Source organism: Apus apus, chromosome 1 (genome assembly GCF_020740795.1).
Source record: "Apus apus isolate bApuApu2 chromosome 1, bApuApu2.pri.cur, whole genome shotgun sequence".
In the NCBI taxonomy this organism is placed as follows: domain Eukaryota; kingdom Metazoa; phylum Chordata; class Aves; order Apodiformes; family Apodidae; genus Apus; species Apus apus.
In genome coordinates this window covers 176362518-176373592 of record NC_067282.1, presented here as the reverse complement: position 1 = coordinate 176373592, position 11075 = coordinate 176362518, and the positions used below count along the sequence as shown (strand labels likewise).

General features: G+C 44.4%; 1 protein-coding gene across 1 annotated transcript in view; it reads left to right on the top strand.

Moving 5' to 3' along the window:
* Positions 1-4925: 4925 nt before the first annotated feature.
* CNTN1 (contactin 1) overlaps positions 4926-11075 on the top strand; it is a 243307-nt gene continuing 237157 nt past the window's right edge. Inside the window, exon 1 of the mRNA XM_051608904.1 lies at positions 4926-4977. The gene's annotated coding sequence lies outside the window, so the exon portion shown is untranslated. The remainder of the gene's footprint in view (positions 4978-11075) is intronic.

The following is an 11075-nucleotide window of genomic DNA, read 5'->3' as shown; positions in this document are numbered from 1 at the left end:
CTGCCAGTAAACTGAGGAATTTTGTGTTCAGGGAATGATCGTCTCTCACTTGGGTCACATGATTAACTGTGGGCATCAGTAGGTCTTATCTTGTATGAGAAACAGTCAATGTAGGACCACACAATTTGCTTTCTAATAATGCTATTTATTTTGGTTTTGGTGTGGTTTTTTGTTTGTTTGGTTGGTTTTTGCTATGGGAAGGCTGTGGCTACATGTGTTTAAACACCTCTATGGATCTGGCTATATGGAACCTTGGAATATGGACCAGACTGGTGAGAGACTGTATTTTTGACTCAGGAGAGAATCAGGGCAACTTCCGCTTCTCTGAAGTGACACTAGAGTCATCTAGTGCTACAAACCTGATATCCTGGTATTAGAAAACAATTCCATGGGAAATGTAAACATTTAAATTTGTGGGACTATATTAATGGGAAAGTTGAGAACTGCTTATTGAGAGGCACAGTTAATTTTATGTTCACCCAACTCCATGATCTGATGTGACTGCTTCTTAACCAAACCCCAATGTAACTTAGAGTAACATAAAGTCCAAAGTTAAAAGCTCTGGGCTGGTATCTAGAAGACATAGTATCAGTTAGTAAGTGTAAACAAATTCCCATGTCATCATCTTAATTTCTCCCCTGCTCCTGTTCTTCATCAGATATGAATATTTTTGTTTGTAGAGAAAAATCTGTCTGAGCTCCAAGTTTTTTTGCCAGATCTCAAGTTCCTACTCCCTCCTGTAGAGGGTTATGGAGACAATAACACAGAAAAGTTGTTTCCCATTAAAGTTGCCTAATGTTGTTATTTTGCACCCTCAAAAATGTTTGAGTCATTTTCCAGAAACATTTAAGTCATGAAAGAGATCAAGCACAGGAAGTAACAGCCCGAATGATTAAACTGCAAAGTATTGAAAAGAGACTTGTAAGATACATAAGCTAATGCTAACCTTAGGTCTTGGTGTATGTTCTATTTTAAGCTCTATAATGAAAACTGCCTTTCTGGCATTTTTAATTCATTTTGGAGAGTTTGGAATTCAACAAGAGTAGTGCTCAGTTTGGTGGTGTCTGACTCTAAACCCCTTACTGTCATTTGAATTTTTTTGATATAATGGGAAATATTTTGCATAATTTGGGAGCAATGAAAAGGAACTTGCATGCATCAACTTTATGAATGATAGGCTTGGATATAGTCAGAGTTCAACTTATCTCTGCAAATATACATCTGGAATTCAAATAACCATGGATTTTAAAATGGCTTATTAGCCTTTGCAGCAGGATTTTTCAAAGAAAGAGTACTCTTAAGCTATTTTAATATATCACCTTCAACCAGGTAAGACTCCACAGCAGCAGAGTTGAAAGGCAAATTAATTGTCTTTTTTTTTTTTTTTTTTTTTTTTTGTAAAATGTGCAGCTGGAACATAATTTTCATTCTTTGCTTTTAGGAGTATTCCAAGGCAGTACTGGAGTTTGGAGTAACATATGGTCATTTCAGTATGTTTACAAGAAAAGCCATTTTTCAAATAAACAGCCATTATCAAAACAATAGGGGCTTCTAATCTTACTAATCCTCTAAAAGATTGCTGATACTGGATAGGGGCACATAAAGCTCATGGTGGCCTGTGTCTCCATTTTATTGTAATAACGGGAATCTGTTGTCCCCTTTTCATATTCCTGCCCCCCTTCCTGCCATGGTGGATGCTGTGAGCGTTTGTTGTAGGAAATACGAAGTGAGGTCAGTGGTTGCTGTTCCACAAGTGCTGCAGGTTACAGCTATGCCTCTTTCATCCTTATGGTTGGATCCTAAATGATTCGTACCTCTTTCCAGGGAAGAAATTCCTCACAGGAATCAAGTACTCAGGGATTCAGGTATGTGTATGGATTACAGATATAAACTGACTGTAGGAAGAGTGTTACGGAATTGCAGGCTGATGATTACAAATGCACAGAGTGCTGTGTGCACTCTGTTTCTGCTTTTTGCACGTTTTCTGCTCCTGTTTTGCTTTGCTGGTTCCCTGGATCCAGCAAAGGATGTTTTAATCAAACAAAGGGAGAGACAGGGCTGTTTTGTGCAGTGCAGAGACACCCACTGGTATATTTAAGTAAAAAATTACAGTGTCTCAAAATGTTTATGACTGCCATCTTAACTTCTAGCAATGCAATCAGAAACCAAAATTACTGCACCTTAGAGAATAACATCCTTCAGAGAGTATCCTAAACATTAAATACATGGTGGCATTATATAGCTTCCTGTGCTGTACAACTGAGGGGACATGCCGAGCAGCCCAGCATGCCCTTCAGCAAATAATCCTAAAGTTAACTGTTGTGTTTTAGTGCTTCTAGCTGCAAAATGCAGCCTGCAGCAGTTTTGGAACCGAACACCATTCAAAGCAGCCCTAAGACTGCTCTAAACCTTGCCAGGGGCTGATACAATTTTATGGTCCTCCCTGTAAGAAGACAGTTAAGGTGTCTAAAAACTGCAGTTCATATGAAGTCTGTGCCAGAGTTTCAAAGCTCACTAATATTTTAAATGCCTTCTGTTATGTTACTGTATACTGCTTGCCAACATGTACAATCTACCCTCTTCAACCTAATATGTTCTGCTATTCAGTCTTTATTTCCTTTTTTTTTTTTTTTTTTCTTTTGTACCTTTGGCACCACTGTTTTCTCCCTGGCATGCAACTTCCATCCCTGTAGCTTTGAGAGCACATCAACAGTGCCAGCTCTTCTCTTCTGCATGTTTGTGTATGCATACAATGCTCAGGATTGGATTAAGACACAGGAATTAAAGACCCAAGCCTAAATCTCCAACTCTGGAATGATTAAATGAGAATCTGTTAGGGTTGTTTTTTTTATGAACAGTCTTTTTTATCCTTGAACAACCAGCTTCTGATCCATATGGCTGTGAGAGTATGATCTTACTGTAATTGACATTAGCAGCGTCTGCTGCAATCTGCAGACAGTAAAGCCGTAAGATCAAGGGTGTCCTGTGTTTTAGAGAAGTGAGATGAAATCCTTTCAGACATGCAGGAACTACCTGAGATGACGGCTACAAATGACGCAGTGCTGACTTACTTTCTCCTGCCCCTCATTACCCCAAGTTGCTGAAAAAATAGTACTCCAGACTCCTCTCTAGAGCAGAGACCTTGTTTCTCATAAGGAACTTCTGGAAAGGGTCCAAGGCCATAAAGATGATTAGAGGCATGGAGCATCTGCCCTATGAGGAAAGGCTGAGAGGGTCTATTTAGGCTGGAGGAGAGGGGACTGAGGAGGGATCTCACAAATGCTTATAATGCTGTAGCAGGGGTGGTAGACTAGATGGTCTTCAAAGGTCCCTTCCAACCCCAACCACTCTGTGAAATATTATGTGCTGAGGTGTTACTCCTAAAACAAAGATTGATTATGGAGCAACAAGGGGCCTCAGGCTGTAAGGTGGAGGGCCTTGGACTACGCTCAAGTTTTCTACTCTTTGGTCCTTATTGCCCCTGCAGGTAAAACAACCTAGTCAAGTGTTATTTGTGCTCTGCCAGCTAGTGACTGTGTGTTACCTGTCACTCCCTGTGTCGTGCTTGCAGCCCCTGCTCGCCCAAAAGTTGTGTTCCATATACCACGCGAACCCATGTCTTGTAGTTTTGCAGGTTCCATGACCCATCCCTCGTGAGTCTTTCCCACAGCAGCCATCACAAGTTTGGCAGCTTGTGACTCCTCAGTGGATCATTTATCCGCTCTGGCCCTGTTTGCTCTCCTTGGAGCAGGTATGAAGGAAGCTCTATACTTATTTTGGGACAGGGCACCTTCCTCTGTGCATTCACATAGCCCTATGGTCTTTTTTTTTCCCCCTGGGAGTTTAGACTTCTCCAGCAATTTAAAAGCGGAAAATACTGGAGGACTTGAGCTGAACGGAGAGGTAAAGGCTCTAAAAATAAATATTAAGCCTCTGTGGTAATGAAGAAATTAAGATCCTGCATAGAAAAAGCAAAGTCCAGAAAAAAAAAGAAGCTTAAGAAAAATCCTGTCATTACAAAATTACTGTCCTAAATTGGGAAGAGGGTATGAGTTGAAAGTCTGAACCTGGCATTACAGGCCATGTCTCGAGGCTCCTGAGCCTCCTGCCCAGCCGCTCCCTTGAGGTCACTTGTGTCTCTTGCCTCTTTTTCTGGCGCCAGAGGATGCGGCCGCAGGCGAGGGGCACGGCCGGGATAGGGGCACGGCCGGGACAGGGGCAGCAGCTGCACTGGGGCTTCACCCCCGCTGTGGTCGGGGCGGAACGCCCGCCTGTGCCCGCCGGTGCGTGCGAGCGTGTGCGTGCCCGGGCGCGCGAGCCAGCGGTGCCGGGCAGCGCGAAGGCTGCTCCACCTGCGGCCGCGTGTCCGGGCGGCGGGGCAGGCGGGGACGCTGGAAAACCCCGCGTTCCCGGCACTTCCCCCGCGCCCCTACCGGGCTGAAGGGGCGACCCCCCCCGCAGCCGCTCACCCCGCTCCCCCAGCCCCCGAGACCTCCCCGCAGCCAGGGCCGCCCCTTGGCCCTTTACCTCCCACTCCCCGCCTCCCTCCTCGCTCTCTCCGCAGCGCTCTGCTCTGCCCTCCCCGAGCCCCTCCTCGCCACCCGCCCCGCTCGCCCCTCACCTGGCCCCGCTCCCTCTCACGCCTCCTCCCCTCCCCGCGCTCCCCTCACACCGCGCTCGCTCGCGCGCGCGCACGAGTGACATCACCCCTGTCCAATCAGCCGCCGCCGCTCCCCGCGCCCCGCGCGGCCCCGGCGGCCCCGCGTGCGGCTGCAGGGGGAGCGGGGGGGCGGGCGGCGCGCGGGCGGCTGTCAGGCGGGCGCGCGGGCGGCGGGCCGTGCCGAGCCCAGCCGTGCCGAGCCCAGCCGAGCGGAGCCGAGCCCAGCCCAGCCGAGCGGAGCCGAGGCGCCCCAGGTGCGCGCAGCGGAGGCGGGACGGCGCGGGGTGACAGCCCGGCCGTGCGGCAGCCCTGCACAGGTAGGGCCCGGCTCGCTCCGCGGCGGGTGCGGCGACGTGCCCCCCGCCCGCGTTGCGCAGCTGCTGCCGCTGTAGAGGGGCGGGTAAGAGCCGCCGCTGCGGCGCTGTCTCCTGCGAGGGGAGGGGGCAGCCCCCGGCAACGGGTGGTCCCGGGCGGGGCGCCGTGCCGCGGCGGGGGGTCAGCTGTCCCGTGTGCGGCGGGGGCAGCTGCAGCAGGTGTGGGGCTCGCCCCGCGGCCGAGCGACCGGAGAGCCCCTTGCTCCCCCGCGGTTCGCGGGCGGTACCGGCGTGCGGGCCGGGGCGGCAGGGCCCGCTACCCGTGCGGCGGCCGTTTCACGGCGCGGGAAGCGGCGGGGGGGGCGGGAGGGGGCGCGGGTGGGGCAGCCGCCCCCCTGCCAGGGCGCCTGGATGCCGGGGACGGGATTGTTCGGACCCCCAGGCTGCCCGAAGTGGGACGCGTTCCCTGGGTGATCCGCTGGCCAACGCTGTCCCCTGGCGATCGCGGGCTGCGCGGGGGGAGAGGCTGCGGAGCACCCGCCTGCGCCCGCCGCACGGCTCGCTGGAGCGGCCGGGGCCCGCAGGGAAATCCTGGTTCCCGCTGTCGGCCGTGGTTCATCCTGGCGCACGGATGGATTTGGCAGCGTGTGGAGGAATGTATGGGTACCGTGACGGTGCAGCGCGTCCTTCAGCGCGGCGGTGGCTGCGCGGGCTGGCTCGGAGCGGGCTGCGCGCCCCGGGCCGCCGCGCTCCGCCTCGTCGCCTGCGCACAGGGTGTGTTTAGTGGTGATCAGCTGGAAAGGGATTTTTTTCACTGTACCGTCTTGCGGCGAAAATAGTAGTGTTTCACTTTGTTTTCGCCTTGTGAAATGCTAATTGCGTTTATTTTCTGTGTCACTTTTCCGTAAATGGCAGTAAATTCAGGCTGACTGTAGTAACACCTGCTGGTGAGAACAGAAATACCGGGTGCAGACATTGCCGTTGCTGAGCTCTGCTAAAAATCACCTGAAGGGGCTGAGCCGTGCCCGTGATGCTGTGCCTGAGCTGCAGACTGAGTGAGGGGCTCTTTAGGAATTCCATCTGCTCTAAGAAGCGCAATTTAATTCTGTTTATAAAACCTACGGGAGATTATGTATGCAGTTAATCGACTGTGCTCCATTTAGTAATGCAAGTAAACTGTGACCTGTGAGCTAAGAATGTTTTCCATGACTATTACATTAAAGCACATTAAAAATATTTGAAGGGTTCTTTAAGGTTTTAAAAGTAAACCAGTATCTAATTGCTGGTGGGTACGACTTAGCCAAAAAACTGCCTAGAAATGCAGCCACTTGTGCAGTGGTGGTTGGTATCAACGGAGGTGTTAAGAAATATACTTAGTCTCAATTTTTTTAAAGTATAAAATTACTTGCAAACTAGTAAAAATAATGAACACAGGACTTGAAATAGGAGCAGGGCAAAGATTTCGGAAAGAACCTGAAGTTATAAAAATTCTTACTTTTTCTCTTCTACGTTTAGTAACTTTTAAATATCTTTCTTGCTGAGCAAATATTGTACAAACCCCTATGAAAGGATGATCTTTGGCCCATGTTGTATGAATGCTAATGATTGACCACAATTTCTCTTGTAAGAACTTAATGTTGCAGAAGCCTCTTGGTAGTATGGAGCTTTTCTTTGTTTGCTTACATTTAAAAGTTTATTATCAGCATCAGTTACTTAGTTTTTGTGTGCTGTTGAGTGATGGTTGACATTGCATCAAAATATACCTTATCCATCGCTAAATTTTGCGAGAAGTTAAAATAAGAAGCTAAGCAGAATATTTCTGTCCCTGTCCATGTTTATATTACCTACAGTCCTGTTCTAAACCAAGAAAAAATTTCCAGTTTTACTTCTGACAGACACCAAAAAGGACTGCAGCCTCAACACAACTGCATGATAATGTGAGAACTTACTAGATTTCATAGAATCTTAACTATCTTAAACACCTTCTGTAGAAGAAACCAGACATTATTAGAGTTATGGAACAAAGAGTTTCTAGGTGCCTTTTTGAGCATGTCTTTATTATACAGTTTTAAATACATGTTTTCTCTACAGAAACCCTGTCTCATTCAGTGCATGGAATGTATGGAGCTCACTTACTACAATTCTGTATTTTTCATTGATCTCTGTGTGAGCCTATGATTTGTTTACCCCCCATTATTCTGCTTTGAAAACAGAACTGATATCTTTATAGGGCTTGCTAAAGTGCCTATTGTTACATGATCATAATGTCTCACAAATACTAGTTTATTGTTAGTTTATCAAACACTACCTAAGATGAACTTGGAATTTCTGCAATTCTTGTAAATATGTTTGCTCCTGTTGCAGCTGCCACTGCTTTTAGTAACAGTGCTGAGCACTCCCCACATTTCTGAATGTATCTGCAGAGTGGATGGGAAAAAGAGAAGTTCAGAGTTAATTACAATCTATGGAAACTTTGGGTTAAATAATGTGCATAACAGGAGGTGGAATGGGGGAAACTACAAAAAGGAGGACTTTGATAATTTAAGTGTTTGTGGCATATTGCAGAGCCCCTGTCCCTTTCTGCAATCCCTGCCGTATTCTCTACATGTATCCCTGTTCTTCAATAAGACAAGTCCTACCTGCAGTAGGGTCTGTATAATCTGTGTGTGTTCATCCTGTGCACTGAATGAGGCAAGGTAACTTGGAAGAAGCTGTACATCTTTATTTCAATATTGTCTAAAAATATGCCTACTCAAGGGATGTGAATGATGGTTGCTCAGACAACAGTGTTTGTCATTTTATAACATTTGAGTGGTTGATTTAGTAACCCTAATAATATTCTTTCACGTTTGTGAGGTAAATTGTGCATACATGTCTCACATACTTTCTTAAAACCTGAAAAATTAAGGGAGTTTTAAAAAGCCCCCCAAAACCAAGACAAGCAGAACATTTTAAACTCTCAAAGTAAATTTCTTCTTCTGTTATTGCATTGGACCCCCCATGGTTATCAACAGGATTGGAAAAATTGAATCCTTTCCAAAAGCTCCTGAACTTTTAGGAATATAAGCGACAGCATTATGAGAGCGCAATGCCTTTTAGATACATCACTGATAAAACAGGATGGCGTAATAGAATCATAGAATGGTTAAGGCTGGAAGGGACCTTGAAGGTCATCAGGTTCCAACCCCCCTGCTATGAGTAGGGATGGCCCACACTAGACCAGGCTGCACAGAGCCTCATCCAGCCTGGCCTTGAACACCTCCAGGGAGGGGGCTTCTGCAACCTCCCTAGGCAACCTATTCCAGTGCCTTACTACCCTCATGGTTAAGAATTTGTTCATGGTGTCATTTGTAGTGCATTTGCACAGGTCCTCCTAAAAGTGTGTAAGTGGTGAAAGACTGGAGTCTTTTAAACTAGTCCTAATTATGAAGAGACATCAGCAATTCTGACTGGAACATATATTGTATTTTTGCTTAACTCTGCTAGGTTTTGGGGGTTTCTAGACTGGCAAGTAAAATAAGTAATGATTTGGGTTTAGTTTGGGCTTATTTTATGTTAAAGTTTGGTTACAGCTATGGAGAAATATTTACAAAAATAAGATGTAAGCCTCTCACTGAATTGAGATCTGAATAACACTGTAACTGTTGGAGTTACCACTGCACCATGGTATTTCGTTTACATAAGGTAGTCCTTTTGATGTGGTAAAAATAGTATTTGCAATTACTTAGTAGCTCTCATGTCTGAAATGGGGGCATGGATGAGTTAGGTTTGCACCACAGACTGATTATTAATGTGAGACAATATGTAAGCCATTTTTGTATCCATGGAATCTTCTTAAAAGCTCATATGAGCACTGCAGTATTGAAATGAAGAAATATGAATATACGTATTTCACAAGTTCTTTGCTTTTGGTTATGCAATGCTTTTATAATTGACACATAGTATCTGAATTATGTGTTGTTCTGGTGCAAAGGAGTTAGCTTGTAGCATAGAGGTCATTATTTAGTCATGTGATGGGTGTTCCTTTCATAGCTTTATTGGAAATATCCTGCTTTTCTCTAGACAATTCAGGCTTTCTTTCCAGGTTAGCCAAATAGTTGAACACAAGCACAGCTGTAAGTTGCTGTTGATTCCTGGTCAAGCCAGTACTCAAAGTTGTTAGGCATGTACTTTTACTGCTGTATTAGTTGCTACATGAAATTGCTTTTCTTATCCATAAAATTTGAGGAATGCACTTGAGCTTAACAACTAGTAAATTTAATTGTTTGTAAAAATCAAGGAAAGGTGTCAGGCATTGGAACAGATTGGTCAAAGTTGTGCGGTCTCCCTCTTTGTAAATTTTCAAGACTTAAATGGATAAAGTTCCTGACAACCTGATCTGAGGTCTTAGAGGACCCTGCTTTGAGCAAGAGATTGTGCTGGAAACCTCCTGGTGTCCCTTATAATATGAATTATAATACGACATTATTTTGTCCTTATCTGTAAGGGGCAATGTCAGCACACAGCCTGAACAATACTTCATGAAAGAGGAAGGATAGCTGTGTCAACAGGCAAAAATGGTTAATATCTGAATGAAATATTTAATGTTACAGACTGAATTCCTTTTTCGTTTTTCATTGGTAATTTTATTTAAATGCACTGCTAGATTTGCTGTGTGCATTAGGTAGGCTTGATGTTTTATTATAGGTATGTTTTATGGGAGATAATAACATGATTCAGCAGATTGGTCAGTTAACTTCAGTATGTTGTAACGAGTTGTAGTACTTAAGTAATGATACCTCCTCAGTTTCACCGGAAGAAAGGATCCCTTTTATTAATATAGTTGGTTTATATTATGAAACAAATTTTTCAAACAAAATCTCACACACTTAATCTGAATGTAAATATTTAAAAATGAACTGGGTGTTGGTAAGTGTAACAGGCTGTTGCTGCTGTCTCAGTGTTGTACCTTGTTAAGGTGCTGGTCTTTCTGGGAATCACCAGTACTTGCTGAATGAGTGAGATACCTAGATACCCTGTCTTAAGCAGGGGGATGGGACAACAGAAGAGTGACTGGTTCTAATATATCCACTGCAGTGAGATGGGGAATTTTGGATTTACCACAACTGGGAAAGCAATAAATGTAACTTAAAACTTATGTGTGAATTTCTTGTTTTGGAGTGCCTGCTTATAATTCAAGTAATATGCGATGCAGTGATGAACACATAATTTTTTGAAAGCTGTCTTGATTTTATTAATATAATAAATTCAGCTTTCATGTATAGTTTTGTTATTCATGGTGGCTATTCTTCAGACTTTTCATGTTCAAGCCGAATCACAGCTTGGGAGAAAAAAAATCATTTATTTTGCGAGAAAAGAGAAGCATCCTCACACCCTAAATATTTCTTAATGAAGACATCCTTCTAGATAACTGGATTTCCAGCTAGTATGCGTTCTTTGAAACTTGAAATAAAGCTAACGTTTTGATAAAGGTGGTCAGTTGTCTTGCCACTCACTGGTAAGACCAAATAAAAAGTTGAAATGAAATTAAATGTCTCAATATGTTGAAGATCAAACTTAGATTTTCCTTTATCAACCATTATTAGTGAACTTCTAAAAGTGCCTATTAGTATAACTTACCTGTTGCTAGGCACTGCTGTTTCTAGAAGTTAGAAGACTCACTGCTAGTAGTGCTTTTAGCTGAAGTCTAGCATTTTTTCATTATTAACATTTTTGAGCAAAGCAAAAAGAAAAGAATAAAGATTAAGATAAATGAGAACAGCTAGAAATAAACATTTTTCTGTTTTCTGTATTTCTTCTTGTGAATAATAAGGCCTTCATTCTTGTGCACTATTGCCAGAAGCCCAGCTCCCCTTTCATCAGTGGTCTACAGTTTAGTTCTTTTATAAAAATGAACTTTGGAATATTGAACAGTTCCACTTCAGATTTTCATTATAAAGGAGCTCCAAGGGACACCAGCTGCTGTTGAAATAGATCTTAGAAAGCCAGGCATTCTGAAACACTCCTTTTCCCTTTCCTGCCACTTCCTGAATTTTCTTTGCTTCTGAGTTTTATTATACCTTTTCTCACTGGCTTTTCCTTGCCCTGTAATTTTTCTTGAT